Source organism: Pavona decussata, unplaced genomic scaffold (genome assembly GCF_977016875.1).
Source record: "Pavona decussata unplaced genomic scaffold, jaPavDecu1.1 SCAFFOLD_340, whole genome shotgun sequence".
NCBI lineage: Eukaryota > Metazoa > Cnidaria > Anthozoa > Scleractinia > Agariciidae > Pavona > Pavona decussata.
Genome location: NW_028145728.1, coordinates 24,880 through 43,200, shown reverse-complemented (window position 1 = coordinate 43,200; position 18,321 = coordinate 24,880). Strand labels below are relative to the sequence as shown.

The following is an 18,321-nucleotide window of genomic DNA, read 5'->3' as shown; positions in this document are numbered from 1 at the left end:
TGTTAAATAGGTTATAAAACCGGGACTTCATGACCTCGCTGCACCACCCTACCAGGGATCGATGTAGCATCACAAATCTTTGCCCCCCACGCAGACGCTCTTTTTGGCTCGTCACGCAATCTTTACTCCCCAACGTTCGATCTTTATTTATTTGTTTATTTATTTATTTATTTATTTATTTATTTATTATTTTCTTTTTATTTATGTATTTTTCTGGAAATCAATAAAAGAATGACGTTGCTGTTCAGAATGGATTCTAACTCGGAGCCAACTGAATAGATAACGTCTGATCAAAACACTCGCAGATAGAAGATTTGGTTTGTTTGTACATTTGTGCTCACCTCACACATGCAATGGCATTCATTCGTCTTGTACATGGACTGCCCCACTCCGTCGTCGGAGACTCAGGGACATATAGTAAGGACATGGACAAAGTCAAAACTTTTTCCCCGCCAGTTTTGTCCTCGCCCCACTATCTGCCGCTGGTGTTCCTTCTGTCCCCACCCTCGGTAGGTTTCCAGTATCATATTACGCGTGAATCTTGACTAACTTCCGCTAGCTTAGTGAACGCCCTCGCTTTGCACAGTTTGCACTCGGAACGTTTAGCGACTCCTTACAAAGAAACCAAATGTCTATCAAGGAATAAAGGTAAGGGACCTACTATAACCTGGTGTCTTCTACATTAAGGCATTACTAGATCGCTAACTGCACACTGTACTCGTTTAATAGGCCATTTTCACGATGGCGTCATTTACTATAACTACCAGAATCCTTTAGTTTGTTGTTGTCTCTTGCAAATATTTAAATTAGGGGCCTCACTGGGGATTACAAATTTAAATGAGAAAGGAAAATCGAAAAGAATTCTGGTAGTTGTAGTAAAATAACGCGGTAATCGTGAATATCGCCAGCTTTTTGGCAATATTTACAGGCGTGCGTGGGGATTAATTTTGAAAGCACTGTGTATCAATTGTGACTTGCATTGCTCATACGAGTTTCGATTTTATTCGTGTAAGGCCATGCATCGCGTGATCAGATGCCCAACTTACAAACATTGGTTTTGTGGATACTAATTTCAGCTTACGATTACATTAATATAATGCACACAAAATGTACATTTTCAACGCTGTGTTTAAACTCCAAACGGAAGAAACCTAATCTGCGGGACAATGGATAAATGATTCCGCTATGGAATGTAATGTTTTTAATGCTTGAATGTTAAGTCTGTCTCGTAATCGGCATCGAACGTATCCTTCAAGTATGAGACTGAGCCGTTCCAATGACTATAGGATTGGCTAGACTTTAAATTTCGAGCTTGCACAAGGTTTACGAGTCTCAATTTCAGCAATCTTTTTACCAAGAACTGTACATTTGGGGTGGAGTAAAAACCTTAAAGGCTAGACACGAAGAAATTCCGCAATACGACACCATGTCAAATTAACATGAGACCAGAAGAACATAATTATATGAATGACATGTTTTTGTTTGGTACGTGTTCAGCGCGTTGTGGCTAATGGTGATGCTAAAAATGAACCATATGTAGATTAGTATTTAATTTTAGTGCTCTCTCAACCATAACAAATTTACTATAATGTGAGATTTCAATTACACTTGACATAAAGTTTCAGTTGAGTATAATTTTATTATTATGATGTATTGCAAGCACCAGAATATGTACAGTTTTTTATCGATTGTTCTGGATAATGACTGCATTAATTGATTGAATAATTTTTTAAGACACATGACATACTGCAATTATTAGCAAAATTTATTGGAAATAACAGTTACTCTTTTTTTCTGTCAAGTTAATAGATTTACTGGTGTGTCCCAAATAAAAATGTATATGTGCATTGATTGTTCTACTGATATCATAACAGGATTGCTAAGATTGGAGGGCCCTAGTCAGCGACGCCTTTGTTTTTGTTTATATGTGAGAGTTTGGCCATTATATTTTATTTAGAGCATATCGAAATGAACGAAATCACTTTAAAACTACTAAAGATAATGAAACATACTTTCAGAAATGCCACTTACAGTAAGATTTCGCTTTACCATGCAATTATTATGGCATCAAAAATGGCGGAGGCTGACTAGGATCCTTTTAGAACAGAAAGTATCTTGCTCATCAAAACTCAGTACATGCAAAATCAAGCATAAAATTAATTATAGTGTAAGTGTCACCGTGTTGATTTTATCGGGTGTTTCGTTAATAATGTCTTCCAGTAGGCCCTAGACTGTTCACAGTCCCCCTATTTTTCCGTGGGATTCTCGAGACTGGTACGCTTCTATGGAGCTGTCACCATCTTGGTTTGTAAAAGCAATGCGATCTAGGGAGAGTGTCTAAACTACTGAGGGGAGGGTAGCGGAGCTGGGAGTATACTAACACCCACTCCTCCCCTGGTGAAAATCTTTTTAAGATCCTTGAGGATCTTTAAAGATCTTTAAAGATCCACACGAGGATCTTTTGTGGATCTTTTTGAGGATCTTTAACGATCTTGATTCATATCCTCAAAGATCTTGCAGGATCCTGTAGCAGGAACCTTAAGGATCCTCACAGGGCCCTGCCAAGATCCTTAAGGTTCTTGTAAGGATCTTTATAAAAATCTGCAAAGATCCTGAAGGATCCTCAAGGATCTTTGCAGGGACCTGAAGGATCTTTGCAGGGACTTCAAGGTTCTTACAAGATCCTGCAAGATCTTTGAGGATATGAATCAAGATCCTTAAAGATCCTCAAAAAGATCCGCAAAAGATCCTTATGTGGATCTTTAAAGATCCTCAAGGATCTTAATGGATCTTTGCAGGGACCTGAAGGATCTTTCTGGGAACTGAAGGATCTTAACAGGGCATTAGCAGGATTCTTCATGGTCCTTGTACTGTAGGATCCTTAAAGGGACCTGATGGATCCTTACAGGGTCCTGCTAACATCCTTCAGGTTCAGGTTCTCTTAGGATCATGAAAAAACCTAAAAAGATCCTGAAGGATCTTAAAGGTTCTTTGCAGGGACCTTATGGATCTTGACAGGGGCTCTGCAGGATTCTTCATGGTCCTTGTAGGAGCCTTGCTGGGACCTGATGGATCATTATAGGGTTCTGCTAAGATCCTTCAGGTTCTTGCAAGGATAGTAAAAAATTTGCAAAGATCCTGAAGGATGTTTAAGGATTTTTGCAAGGAAGGGACGTGGACGATCTTCTCAAGGTTTCTGCAAAAATTCTCAAGGATTGTAACTACAGTACTCAGGGATTTTCCGGAAAAATGGTAGAAAGATCCTTTTGTGCATCTCTCACAATACTCTTAATTTTCATGCACAAAATAAGTATCCTATTTAACAAGCAGTAAATTTTATGCCAAATGTATTTTATTTCTCAGATTATTCTCATCTTTTTACAAATAGATCTTTGATGTTTTACACTTGTAAAAATCTCATGGTTTAAAATCATCAATCCCTTACCATGAAACACAACAGTTAATGCAAAATGTAAAAATCTAAAAAAAAGGGTAAAAATGTCTCATAAAGCTAACTTGTTTTTTTCTTCTTATTTCTTCCTTTTGTGTGAACCCTTTGTTTTCATGAAAATGAGGCCACTTACATGCAGAAAGACATGAAAAAAATTACTACAAATAAAGGATGAGAAATACAGACAGCATCAATTATTTTTCTTTCAAGCTGTAGCACAACATTGTTATGACTTGAAAGTTGAAAGACATTGTCATACCTACATGTATTGCAACCGGTGTTGCAAGCTGCAGAAACGTGCTGTACAAAGTTGAACTAATGTCTACTTCAATGTGCAATGTTATCACAACTTGCAACAGGGTGGTAACATCCACAACAACAATTTTACATGGTTGGATGACAAGTTAAAAGAAAATGTTGCCTACAGTGCCTAGTACAATGTCAGCTATCAAAATAATACCCTTCAATAAATTTGTAACAGTTATGCACTTATGATAAAAACTCGTCTTTTAGCCACAAGTCTCACTCTCAGGCAAAGGCATAATCAAGACTCATCTGGTTTTGAACTGTTACGTTGAAAATTAAAAGAAATCATTCACTCTAATAAATATGAATTTTGACAAAATTGAAAATATGTCAAGTTTACATGCACATTCTCTAAAGAAACACTCTGTGCAGCTCAATGTTAAAGCACAGATAATTGGCATTCTCATTGCACACCATAAAACCAAAACCTGTGAAAATTTCAGTATTTTTTCATGGTAAATCCATAGCATTTCCAACACTTTTTGAGGGGATTTTCAAGGTCACGAGTAAGGACATTTTCATGGCATTTTTAAACCATGAAGTTGCCACGGAAAGAGCATAAAAAATCCATGAAAATAATGTGAAAAACAGCATGGCCCATGAAATTTCCTGCATCATGTATCAGACTATGAAAAACTCATGAAAAGTCCCTGTAGGACGGTGCCTACTTTTGTCACTGCACATACGTTCTGCGCATCTCGAGATTCCTATGGGTGGTGCCTACTAATACAGGGGTATTTTTGCGTAGTTTAAAACTGTGCGGAGAAAGCAGAAATTAGCAAGTGCTCTTTGCATCCAAAAAGAAAATTTGAGGTAACCATGCATTTTTCAGAGATAACAAAGCTTCAATTTGGAGTAAAACGCCATACATTGCTTTGTATTTCACTGCTGCCTTAGAATAAGAAAGAGTAGTTGTTGCTGAATTATCTCTGAAAAAATGCGTGGTTACCCCCAATTTTCTCTTTGGATTCCAATAGCACTTGCCAAGATCTGCTTTTCTAACAGTCATAAAGCTCGCAAAAATACTTCGGTTTTAGCAGGCACAACATGGAATTCCCATTTAGCTTTTCATGAGATTTTCAAGGTCAAATTTTCAAGAGGCTTTCATGGGATTTTATTATTTTTATCAAGAAATTGAAAAGCTTGTGAATATAATTTGATGAGAAAATGAAATAGGCTTAAAATAAACATAAAACAGGGATAATTTAATGGGGAAAAAATGGAAAATGGTACAAAAATACTTTAAAACAGGTTTAAAATAGGGCATTAAATGTATGTCATGCAAGTTAAAATAGGGTTAAAATAGCACTCTGCTTGTTTATAGATCCAGAAATAAAATAGCTATAAAATACATGTAGGTTGAAAATAGGTGATGGTTTAAATCCTTGTTCTAAGTCTAGAATTATCATAGTTCATGTGTTTTAATTAGTTGTAGCATTTGCCACTGCAAATGATTTCATGGTCAATACTTCATATATTCCTGCACCTAACTATATCTGGATGGTTAATTACATGCATTACACACAATATAAATTTGTCATTCACAGACCGTATTCCACAGCCAGAGTTACAAACAAGTTACAGCAAAAAACAATTTCACAGCAAACTTCTCAGGAAAGAAACATTCAGAAAATGGCTTTGTCTCGAATTATGTAAAGGTTCAGGGGAAGTGCTAAATAAAAAAGAAAAATGATTGGATATTTCGTAAAAAAAGATTGATTGTACCCTTGCTGTTTTCAACTACATGTATATGATATCAAGTAATGACCAATACTCCATTATGCAAGTTACAAAAGTTTATTTGGTAATAATTATTGTTTCTCAGTAGGAGTAGCAGAAGTCACGATTTGCAACAAAATCAAATCAGTTAAAATAGAGTCCAACGGTCATAAGTGACTTAGCTTATTGAGCAGGATTTGCTGACTTGACTCTGAAGCTGCACGATTGAGTATCAGCCTTGACAACATTATTGAGCTGAAAATCTGCAGTACAACAGAAAAAAGTGCATTTAAGTCAGTTCTTCTGAGTGACCAGTGGTCACTCAGTGATCACTGTGACAGTGATCTGGGCAGTGCCAAGTATACGCTTTTCGACACATGTTTCAGTGGGATGTTTCGAAAACGAAGACCCCAAAAGCGAAGACCGAAGACCTAAGACCCCCTCATCGAAAACGAAGACCCCTGATCGAAAACGAAGACCCCCTCATCGAAAACGAAGACCCCCTGATCGAAAACGAAGACCCCCACATCGAAAACGAAGACCCCCACATCGAAAACGAAGACCCCCTCATCGAAAACGAAGACCCCCTGATCGAAAACGAAGACCCCCTCATCGAAAACGAAGACCCCCTGATCGAAAACGAAGACCCTTTGATCGAAAACGAAGACCCCCTGATCGAAAACGAAGACCCTTTGATCGAAAACGAAGACCCCCTGATCGAAAACGAAGACCCCCTGATCGAAAACGAAGACCCTTTCGCCTCAGCTCAGACCTAAAGACAAATCCTGTCAAGTGCCTTTGTCAGTATTGACATACACAAGACAGCATTTGTATTAAACTGCGATTTAGGGGAAAATTAGGTATCATTACAAATCCTGGGAGGGGAAGGAGTGGGTGGACAATACTCGTGTTCGTTTACCTAAAACACGGAATCCGGAATCCGGAATCCGGAATCCGGAATCCGGAATAAAAGAAAAAACAAAAATGAAAATTCGTCGACATGAAAATTTCAACGAAGGTTAAAGTTACCTGGGAAACAGTTTTTATAGCTTTTGGAAAATTGTAATATCAGTCAGGAGCCCAGTGAAATTTTCAAAAGTTTCCCTTAGATTTCAATTGCTTAGGCAGTTGAGCCACTCATTTGGAATAAAGGTTCACAATCTTCAAACGTACCCTTAAATACCCCCACACCTCTTCCTACCCTCCTGCCATAGCACGTAGATAGACAATGAAACTTAACTAGAGAAAAGAGCCAGTGTTGCGTTTATCACTCATCAACTCTTCGCAAGACTCACTGTCTTTGCATAATAATATAAAAAGTCTTGAAACAAATCCGTATTAGGGTGGCTTAGATTTCATCTTAAAAAAAAAAGCTTTGAATTGGCACCGACCCTGGGGCCCGTTTCTCGAAAGTCCCGATAATTAACTGGCCCGGAAAGCTGTTGTTGTTTACATTCAAGGTCGAGGTTTCAATAGTTTTGCAGATAATATGACAAAACTATCAGTTAACAAAACAAAATGGACTGGTTTGTTAGCTACGACCCGCACTTTTATTCTTTAGATTTTCATTTGAATATTTGATTTCGAACCGGATAAGTTACCGGGACTTTCGAGAAACGGGACCCTGGATAGACAGCGGGCAAAGTTATTTATTCATTTATCAACTCATCCGTCCGTCCGTCCGTCCGTCCGTTCGTTCGTTCGTTCGTTCATTCTTTCGTTCCCTTCGTTCCTTCGCTCACTCACTCACTCGGTCGTGGTTCTGTCATGCCTGCCGGCATACATTCGTACGTTCAATCATGTATGCATGTATTCATTTATGCACCTTTTTACAAAAGAGTGTCGAGCTGCCGGAACAAAGGAAACGTTTTATGTCGATGGCCTTTTTTGAAATACAGTAAGAACTTCAGGAGCCTGTGAACGATTTCCCATAATTTAGTAATCACAATAGCAGGCTGTAGATAACAAATTATTTTATATCCTCTAATTCTAGATACCTTGGAAGCCGGTAGATCTATTGATATTGATTTAGAGGTAATAAGTCTAAGTATTTTAAGCCCCATTCCCACCCTTATGCCCAAACAATTTGTTGAGCCGTAATATACGTTAGTCACAATTTTATGACATGTGTAAAGATATATTTCCATCGTCACCATTGTGAATGCGCTAATTTGCCTACTGTGCCTGTCAAAACACCACCAATCGTACAGATCTCTCTCCCCTAGCTCTTCCGAAAGAACGAAAATTCCCTACTCACAAGCCAATCAGCATACGGCAAGTTGCACAGAAAAAGAAAAATAGAAAGGAAAGAAAGTCTTTCCTGATTTACGGATTCCGTTTATTTGATTTTATAAAAATAGATAGATGTCGTTTTGGTGTGTTTTAAAGTTTTACGCTTTAAAGGGACTGTCTTAGAATACTAACACTTAGGCAAACTTTTGAAAACTTCACTGGGCTCCTGACTGATATTATAATTTTTCAAGAGCTATAAAAACTGTTTCTCAAGTGACTTTAACCTTCGTTGAAATTTTCATGTCGAGGAATTTTCATTTTTGTTTTTTTTTTATTCCAGATTCCGGATTCCGGATTCCGGATTCCGGATTCCGGATTCCGGATTCCATCTTTTAGGTAAACGAACACGAGTATTGTCAACCCACTCCTTCCCCTCCCAGGATTTGTAATGATACCTAATTTTCCCCTAAATCGCAGTTTAATACAAATGCTGTCTTGTGTATGTCAATACTGACAAAGGCACTTGACAGAATTTGTCTTTAGGTCTGAGCTGAGGCGAAAGAGTCTTCGTTTTCGATCAGGGGGTCTTCGTTTTCGATCAGGGGGTCTTCGTTTTCGATCAAAGGGTCTTCGTTTTCGATCAGGGGGTCTTCGTTTTCGATCAGGGGGTCTTCGTTTTCGATCAAAGGGTCTTCGTTTTCGATGAGGGGGTCTTCGTTTTCGATGAGGGGGTCTTCGTTTTCGATCAGGGGTCTTCGTTTTCGATGAGGGGGTGTTAGGTCTTCGGTCTTCGCTTTTGGGGTCTTCGTTTTCGAAACATCCGTTTCAGTGAGCTTCTCATCTGTAACAATCTTGTTGATTTCTGAGCAAAACAAGGGTATCCAACTTTTAACTCATGGTGGTACAGAAAATATAAGCTTATACACTCCATGAAGTTGAACATGAACTCCAGTTCTTCATGCAACGTCAATCAAACCAAGATCACTAAGTCTTCAGCTTATACCAAGACATGATAACAACCTGGCTACAAATTACTCTGTAAAAACGTTTGCAAAGGCTTTACATGTATAACAAAAATAAATAGGGAATGTTTACCTTAACAATCTCGAATTTGCAGTTAAGCTCAAATAAGATTCAAGAAGCACATGCATTCGAAATTCCCATAATATATAGAAGATCAATATTTCTATAAAATCACACATTTTCATGCAGTCTTTTTCATCAAAATTATTGATTTCAAAGCTTACCTCTTGCTAAAAGTGGTTATCCACATTTTTTTGCTTGAACCCAACATTTTGAAGCTTAACAGAGGTAAAAATCCACGGGAAATGTCTCCTGTTTTCTTGAATATTCCGCCTAAATCGAAAATGAAACGGTCTTTTCCGCGAGCCTGCAGTGGCATATCTGCTGACCAAAATGGCCTTGTTCGTGCCCAGTCTACCCAGTCTGAATGAAATCCAAGATGGCTGCCGGTGTTGATGTGACCCCACGTTTTCTTGCTCATTTTAAAAGCTAGCACTGTGCATGAAAGTTGTAGGAATTATGATTGAAAGCATTGTTGTTCTTTCTGGCATCAAATGGAGTCGAGATCCATCGAAGAAGGTCTGAATGTAATATTGTTTTCACAAATGCATTTCAGTGACGTGTACTACATGTAAGTCAAGTTTAATATAAGCTTCATTTTTTTATTAAAGCTTTTCCTGGAAAGCAGGCCAGTTACAAATACTAATATCAGTTGCTCATCTTGGTTTTATGTGTTTATTTGCCCAATTAAAATAACAAAAATACAGCTCAATCTTGTGATATAGAAAATAAGTACATCCTTGCTCTTTCTTCCAAACCATTTGTTATTATTGCATACATAAGCTTAAAGTTTATAAGTTTATTGCAAAGAAGTACCTGGTATATGTAATTGTTAGATTGAGCAAAAAAGTGTATATGCAATAAGTATACATCATGCATTTGTCTTTTTTATATGGCTCAACATTGACGGTGTATACATCAACAATGATGAATACAAATAGTAACTTCACCTTAGATTAGGAAGATGAAGTTTCCCTTGGTGTATACAAAATATGTACATACAACATGTGATACAGGCAATCTAACTGGCCATTGCCTATCCTATTTGTAGAAAAAATATAAATAAAACAGTGTATTACTATGTTATTGAGCAATAGTGATATAGGATTACAGGCTGTTTTACAGGCTATTTTTCAGTTTGTTATGAGAAAATAGTAATAAAATACAACACCTTGTTCTATCTTGCTTTAAAATAGGCTTAAAATAAAAATAAAACACAAATAAAATAGATTCTCTATTTTTTCCCTATCAGGTAAAATAGGATTAAAATATAACTCATGCATTGATATGGCTAACATCAGTTGTTACCTAAAAAAAACACAATATTGTCCCATTGCAGCTCCAAAAATCACAAAAATTAATATTGAATCGACTGATCACAATCAAGAGAGGATAAAGGTGAGAGAGGTAATCCCCCATATAGGCCCTATTCCCATCGTAATCCCTCTGAAGTTATTTTTAGATCTCCCGCGAGATCCAGTGTCCCAAGAGGGTTAGGTGATAGCCAATCATATATCCTGAATTTTACCAACGTTGACAGCTGAGCCGATTCCCACGCAATGCTACGCGTCTTTCGCGAATTGATCTTAAAACAAAATGGGGAACATGCATACAGAAAGCGGTGCCTGCATATGTTTTGTGGACGAATGCGAGTTTAAAGTGGTTATATTTGGACAACGCAGATTGGAAAAGAATCGCTCCGGCATGATTTGTTTTAGAGCCCAGCTGTGCGGAAATTATGCAAGAATATAACATACAATTAGCTGGCGAAAATTAAAAGCCGTGACTGAACAGACAAATGCAAACATCTCAATCTTGGCACGAATTTCGATATTTTTATCGCAGTGAGTACAAAATCCCTACAGTCATTGAAATCTACGTTTTATATACTTTCTAATCACGTATGTAGTTAAGAGATTCGTTGGGAAGAAACGCAAGAACAAATCTTATTTCATGCAAGAGTATTACATTTAGCTGTCGAAACATTGAAACCCGCGATTGAACAGACGAGTATAAACATCACAACCTCCGGCAAGAATTTTGATATTTTTATCTCCGTGAGTTCAAAATCCCTTTGGTCATAGAAATCTGCATTCCATTAGCTTTCTAATTACGCATGTAGCTAAGAGATTTGTTGGAAGAAACGCGAGAAACAAATCTTTTTTCATGCAAGCGTGGTACAGTCTAATAGCTGTCGAAACATTGAAAGCCTCGATTGAACAGACGAGTATAAACATCACAACCTCCTGCAAGAATTTTGATATTTTTATCGCAGTGAGTACAAAATTCCTTCAGTCATTGAAATCTACGTTCTATTTACTTTTAAATTACGTTTGTAGTTAAGAGATTCGTTGTAAGAAACACGAGAACTAAATCTTTTTTCATGCACGAGTGTTACATTTAGCTGTCAAAACCGCGATTGAACAGACGAGTATAAACATCACAACCTCGGCACGAATTTTAATATTTTTGTCCCACTGAGTTCAAATCCCTTTGGTCATTGAAATCTACATTCTATTAGCTTTCTAATCACGCAAGTAGCCAAGAGATTCTTTAAAGGAAAGGCGAGAAACAAATCTTAGCTTTATTATGCAAGAGTGTTACATTATATTTGAATTGAAGCCGCGATTGAACAGACGAGCATAAATATCCCAACCGCGGCACGAAAATTTTGATATTTTTGTCACAGCGAGTTTAAAATCTCTTCGGACATTCAAATCTACATTCTATTAGCTTTCAAATCACATGTATTTCTTAGAGATTTGTTGGAAGTAACGCAAGATACAATTTTTTTATGGAAGTGTATGATTGTGATTACATGTAGCCGTTGTAACGGTGTAAACATGTAGCCGTTGTAAACGGTGAAAGACACGTAACGCGCGAGGTAACATTATCCGCGAGAAAATCGGTACCTTCTAAAAATAACTTCAGAGGGATTACGATGGGAATAGGGCCTATACGGGGGATTACCTCTCTTACCTTCATCCTCTCTTGTCACAATCTAATGTTGTAAAGTTTCGTCCTTTAGCAGTTTGTGTTGTCAAAGTCGAAGAAAGAGATTTTCAGTCATTGCTTGTCTTTTATTTTTGTGAAAATATTTGTAGACCCAGGAAATCTTGTTTTGTTGAGATTTCATGTGGCTGACCACTTTCTTTGCAAGAAAAAAATATTTAGTTCTGTTGCCTTTGAGGTGAGGTTTATAACTGCATTGCCATGTGACTGTGTATGGTTTATGCATGATTGAAAGGTGATTTCATCCATGACTGCAAAATTGGTACAATTAGCCTGTTTGGTTCCAAAGCAACCCCAATTATTTTTTTAGTGAATTGTTTATTATTCTATATTTTGGTTAATCACAAGACCATGATTTGCAAAGTTCTCTCTAACAACCTGATAAGATTATCATAACAAGTTTGTCTAAAGATCCTTGTAAGATCATTATAATAATTATAGCCTTAAGGATCCTGACAAAAATCATTGAAAGGATCCTCAAAAATCTTTCTAAGATCCTTTTTGTCTCCTTGAAAGGATCTTCTTTAAATCCTTCTAAGATTCTCATCAGATCCATGATGACTGTTAAGGATTTTGGGAAAGATCTTTGAAAGAGATAAAATAGGATCCCTTTAAGATCCTTGTAAGATCCTCATCAAACCTTCGAAGATTCCTAAGGATCCTGACAAAGATCTTTCAAGGATCCCTGATAGGATCCTTTGAAGATCATTGTAAGATCCTCATCAGATCCTTTAGGATCCTTAAGGATCCTGACAAAAATCTTTTATAGGATCCTCTAAAGATCTTTTAAAGAACCTCTTAAGACCCTTGAGGATCCTGAAAAAGATCTTTGAAAGATCCTTGAACAGTTCTTATAGGATCCTCTAAAGATCTTTTTAAGAACCTCGTAAGACCTTTGAGGATCCTAAAGGATCCTGACAAAGATCTTTGGAAGATCCTTGAACAGTTCTTACCAAGAACTTTGTAAGATCCTCATCATATCCTTGAGGATCCTTAAGGATCCTGACAAAGATCTTTTATAGGATCCTTCTAAGATCTTTTTAAGAACCTTGTAAGACCCTTGAGGATCCTTAAGGATCCTGACAAAGATCTTTGGAAGATCCTTGAACAGTTCTTACCAAGAACCTTGTAAGATCCTCATCATATCCTTGAGGATCCTTAAGGATCCTGACAAAGATCTTTGAAAGGATCCTTTAAAGGATCTTTTTCAAGATCCTGTAGGATCCTAACGAAATCTCTGAGGATCCTGCAGGATCTTTTAGAAGATCTTTGAAAGGATCCTCATCAGGATCTTCAAGAGATCTTTATAGGATCCTCAAGAAATCCTCTAGGATCTGTGAGGATCTTTAAAAGATCCTTGTCTTCAAGGATCTTTAGAAGACCTTTGCAGATCTTTGCAGATCTTGGAGGATCTTTGAAGATCTTTGAAGATCCTCCAAAGATTTTCACCAGGGTCCTCCCCTCGGTAGTTTAGACACTCTCCCCAGAGCGCGCTCGCTTTAACAAACCAAGATAGCGGCAGTTCCATCGAAGCTTACAAGTCTCGAGAATGCCGCGGAAAAATATGGGGACTGTGAACAGTCTGAGTAGACCCTATTGAGGACATGTGACCAGCTATGGTCGATCTTCTTCAGCTGGTGAAAGGCCCCCATTTTACTATCTACATTTTTTTTTTCATCAATTATCAATCAAAGCACATAACTGAAAAGCTTTGCGATATTAATTGTTTACACCTCAAAACTCCATACCATTCAGCAGTGACTGCTAAGCTAGCGTACTTGAAAATTGTTTCCTGCAAGGAGGGAAGCGAATTAATTATATAAGGGACTTCAGACAGTGCAAGAGATTTTGTCAGGGTCAACTGATTTTGAAGTGTCAATTTCATATAGGGTTTCAAGCCAATAAAGTGCACCCAATAGGATCCTTTCTATCAAATTTATTTTGTTTTCTCCCGTCATAAATGAACTTTGACAAATACAGTGCAAATTTTCACTGTAAAATTGTTACTAACAATTGCTTTTGTGGAAAAACTCACTAGCTAAGAGAAACAGTTGGAACAAGGGCTGTAAAAAAAACTCTTAATAGGCTACCACGATTTTTGCAAGGCTTGGGGAGTTTGCAACTGAAACTTTTATTATTTAATAGTATTTTCAAGCACAGATTATTTAACAAAAAAATACATTCAAAATTATTCAGTGGACTGGAGTCATAAGATTAGAATTGTCTCTTTGAAAATTTATTTACCGCGCTTTGGTTTTAATTTCACGACAAACAACTGACTCCTCCCCTTGACTTTATTGGTCTCCATAACTAGGGGGGATGCAATGTCTTGCTTTACATGGAATTCTCCTTAAACAATATTTGTACAGTGGTTTGTCTTTACCTATCACAGTCAGATTTTGATCTGAGGATTATGATGAATGACAAATAAATTCACTAATTGTGGACCTCCTTCCTGGAATCAACTGGTCGAAAAGTGAGAGAAATCTGAAACAAGATTGAGCCGGCAAAGCTTAAAGATTAAATACGTACAGGTGTTGAAGTACCTAAACAGCAAAAGTCTATAAAGCCAGCAGTCTGCATGCATGCATTAATTAACATTTTACCTGCCAAATTCTCACACCTTCAGCATGAGTCTCATGCCTGTGGATTGAAAACTTCGAACTCACACTGGCTCATGCTTTCGGGCCTATTTCTTAGACCTGGTTGAAAATGTGAGCTATTACAAACTTTACAAACAAAATTGGAAATTTCATCAGTGCGCGAAGCGCACGCATTGAAATTATAATTTCACGAGCAAACCGAAATAAGATATAATAGCGTATTCTCCCCGTTTTCCCGCCAATTCAAGCCATTTCAAAGTCAAATCGAGGCTATAGAGCCTCGCTTCCGTGTTCTCCCCTTTCATTCTCCAAAATCGGTGAGCGCAAGGGAGCGGAAGAAGACGAGTTGAGACGTAGGATAGGAAACAAAATAACTTTACTGTTATGTAGTAACCGCTTTGCACGTGAAAAACGAATGCACTACATTGATAATAAACAATGAAGTGATAAACGCAACAATAATGGAGTACAAACGTGTGCTCAAACATTCCCAAAGAGTGGAATATGGTAACTATCAAAAAATGCATGACATGCAGTTTGAATAAGAAAAACTACAACATTGATCAAGTCACTGTAAGTCTCCATTAGGCCTCTTTCAAGGGTCTTGACTGTCACTACACATCCTAGTTGTGCTTAGCACCTGGAAGGAGGAAGCAAACCGAAATAAGATTTTGTCTCTTAAATCCCTAATAGGGAACATAAATGGGTGGGACAGGGTGGGACGCTATTATATCTTATTTCGGTTTGCTCGTGAAATTATAATTTCAATGCGTGCGCTTCGCGCACTGATGAAATTTCCAATTTCACTTCACAAACCTCAATAAGATATAATAGCGTATGTTCAAAGCACCTAACCTTCCTGGAGCACCGTGGCCTGGAAGGCATCCTGTCCTGTCCCCTCAGAGACAATATCCCTTAAATAGTGTCTTCTGAAAGTGGATTCTTTCTTCCACTTTGCCATGTTCATTATCTCCTGACATGAGAGCCCTTTAGCTTTGGCCTTAGAGGTTGAAGCACCTCTGGTTGAATGAGCTCGAAACTCGGAGGTGTCAACCCCTGATTCTTTCATCATTTGTACTAACCACCCAGCAATTGTAGAAGGAACTACCTCCTTATGTGGTTTGATATAGCCTAACACTAGCTGATTTTTATTGCAATCAGAGCGCCATCCTTTAGTGCGTTCTAAATAACAATTTATGGTTGAGACAGCACATAAGTCAGGGTTAGTGTCAAAGGCAGTGAATGTCAACTTAAGGAGACACTGACCTTTCTTCCTAGATTTTGTTAACCGACCAAGCTCAAAGACTATGCAGCTCTCTTTTACTGTCATGTATCTTAAATCAAGAGCCCGAAGGTCAGAGGATCTGCCTGCTGAAGCAAGGGCAAGCAGCATACTCAGCTTAAGGGTCAACTGTTTGTCCGAAAGGTTGGCATCACATCCTAGGGTGCAAATATAATCTAGCACCCTATCAACATCCCACATCACCACATACCTTGGTTGTGGTGGCCTGGCATTGAAACATGCATTCAATACTTTGCAAACCAGCTCATGTTGCCCAGCCTTACAGCCTTCAATGGGCTTGTGAAATGCTGAGATTGCTGAGCGGTGGTTATTAATTGTACGATAGCATCTGCCTTTGTTAAACATTTCTGTGAGGTAATGAGCTATAGAGGCCACAGTGGAGCAAAATGGATCAAGTTCTCTCTGATGACACCAGCCACACCACTGTGACCAGGCGCTATTGTAAGCCCTCGTAGTTCCCTTGCGCCAGGAGTGGGAGCTGAGTAACTCAGCAGTTTGCTCTGAAACTCCTTTTGCAAGGATGTTTTGCCTGAAACCATCCAAGCCCCTAGTTGTAAGCTTCCTTGTAGAACAAGGGGGTGTGGCTGTTGACTGAGAGACATAAGGATTTTCTCGAGAGGGGGGAGCAGAACTGGCTGTCTGCAAGACATTTCTAGTAGAACTGGGTACCATGCTTGTGTATGCCAAGTTGGTGTTATCATAACTATTGTTGCCTGGTCTTTCCTGATCTTTGCCAGACAACCGCAAATCATTGAGAAAGGCGGAAAGCTGTAATCTTTCAGTTTCGACCAAGGAATCTGAAAGGCATCTGTTGCCTGGGCAAATGGGTCTGGAAACCAACTGACTTAGTTCATCAGTTGAGCATTAAGACGGTCGGCAAACAGGTCTATCTCTAGGGGCCCCCAGAGTTGATCTAGTGCCTGGAATATGCTGGGATTCAGTTTCCAATTGCTCGAGTCCCGGAAGTGCCTGGACTCCCAGTCTGCCTCGTGATTGTATTTTCCAGGAAGATATTCTGCTGTCAGTGTAATTTGTTTGGTCAGAGCATAACCCCATAATTCCTGGGCTATCCCTACTAATACCAAGGATCGTGTCCCCCCCATTTTCAATACATAAGCCGCTTTTGTCCTGTTGTCCATTCTCAGGTGGACATGCAACTGCCTTTCTTTGGCAGTGAAAGCTCTCACAGCAAACAATGCTGCTTTCAGCTCCAATGCATTGATATGAAGGGTGTTTGATTCCTGCTGAGACCAAAGTCCCTTCGTGCGAACCCCTTGGCAGACTGCTCCCCAGCCCTGCAGTGATGCATCTGTCGTTATTACCAGGTCGGGGGCTGGAGTAATTATTGACCAACCATTTCAGGTGGAAATCTGATCCACCCACCATTGAAGGTCATTCTGACAATTCTGGTTGAGTGATACCATTGTCTCGTAACTCTTTCCTGCTAGCAGACCTTTCACTTGCAACATTTGCAAGTGTCGGTAATGCAAGGGTGCAGGGAGAACAGCCTGCATTGACGAAGTCAGTTTCCCAATTATTTTGGCTAGGGTTCTGACGGAGGCAGTTTTTTCCCGAATCCGGTCTCTGCAAGACTGGATGAGTTGATTCATTTTTTCCTTTGGCAATGATAAGTTCATTTCCATTGAATTTATCACAAAGCCTAGGTACTCCATGCAATGTGAAGGATCTAACACTGATTTCTTCCAATTGATTACAAAACCCAAATTCTGAAGTAACCAGAGGGTGAGTCCCTGTCCCGCAATATTCCCTCCCGAGTCTGATTGAACACAATGATATCGTCTAGATAGACAATCATCCTCAGGCCAAGTCTGCGTAACAGGGCCACCACTGGTTTCAACAGCTTTGTGAAGTAAAGAGGGGTAGGAGCTAGACCAAAAGGGAGGCAAGTGAACTGATACCGTGTGCCCCCCCAAATGAACCTCAGGAAAGGCTGATGCTGCTGGCTCATGGGTACCCAAAAGTAAGCATCTTTGAGATCTATCTTGATCATAAAATCCTTTTCCTGAATTATATGTTTGAGGAGGTGCAATCCCTCCATTTTGAAGTGTTGATACACTGTGTGGGAATTCAACCTCTTGAGGTTGATCACTGGTCTGCTCCCCCCGTCTTTCTTCGGAACCAGAAATATTGGACTGATAAACTCCCCTTTCATTGGAGAGACCACCTGAATCGCCCCTTTTTGCAACATTGCTGCAATGTCCTGCTCTATGTTTTCTTTCTCTGACTGATTGTGAGATATATGAGGGGGCATATTTGTCTGGAGTGGGGTTTGTTGAAAGGGAATCACCACACCAGTGACTATTTGTAAAATATACTGATCTTGTGTCAGTAATGTCCAATTGGTTTGAAAAATCTGGCGTCTCCCTGCCAATGGCAGAGACCTGCTTAAAACTGATGTGTCCAAACCTAGTTCTCGTAGAGCTGGTTGGATGTCTGTTGGGACTATCTGTAATGACGTCTCCAGAAATTCTTTTGCAATCTGGAGCTTGTCTTTTTGATTCAGGTGCTCTCTTTTGACCCTGAATTTAACTGACTTGCCTTTTGGATATCCTTTGTAGTAAGAGCTCTTTCCTCGGAAGGAGACAGACTTG

At 38.9% G+C, this 18,321-nt stretch overlaps 1 protein-coding gene across 1 annotated transcript in view; it reads left to right on the top strand.

The window, feature by feature from the left end:
- Nucleotides 1-562: 562 nt before the first annotated feature.
- Nucleotides 563-18,321, top strand: part of LOC146453239 (uncharacterized) — a 37,437-nt gene continuing 19,678 nt past the window's right edge. The window contains exon 1 of the mRNA XM_085096830.1: nucleotides 563-648. The gene's annotated coding sequence lies outside the window, so the exon portion shown is untranslated. The remainder of the gene's footprint in view (nucleotides 649-18,321) is intronic.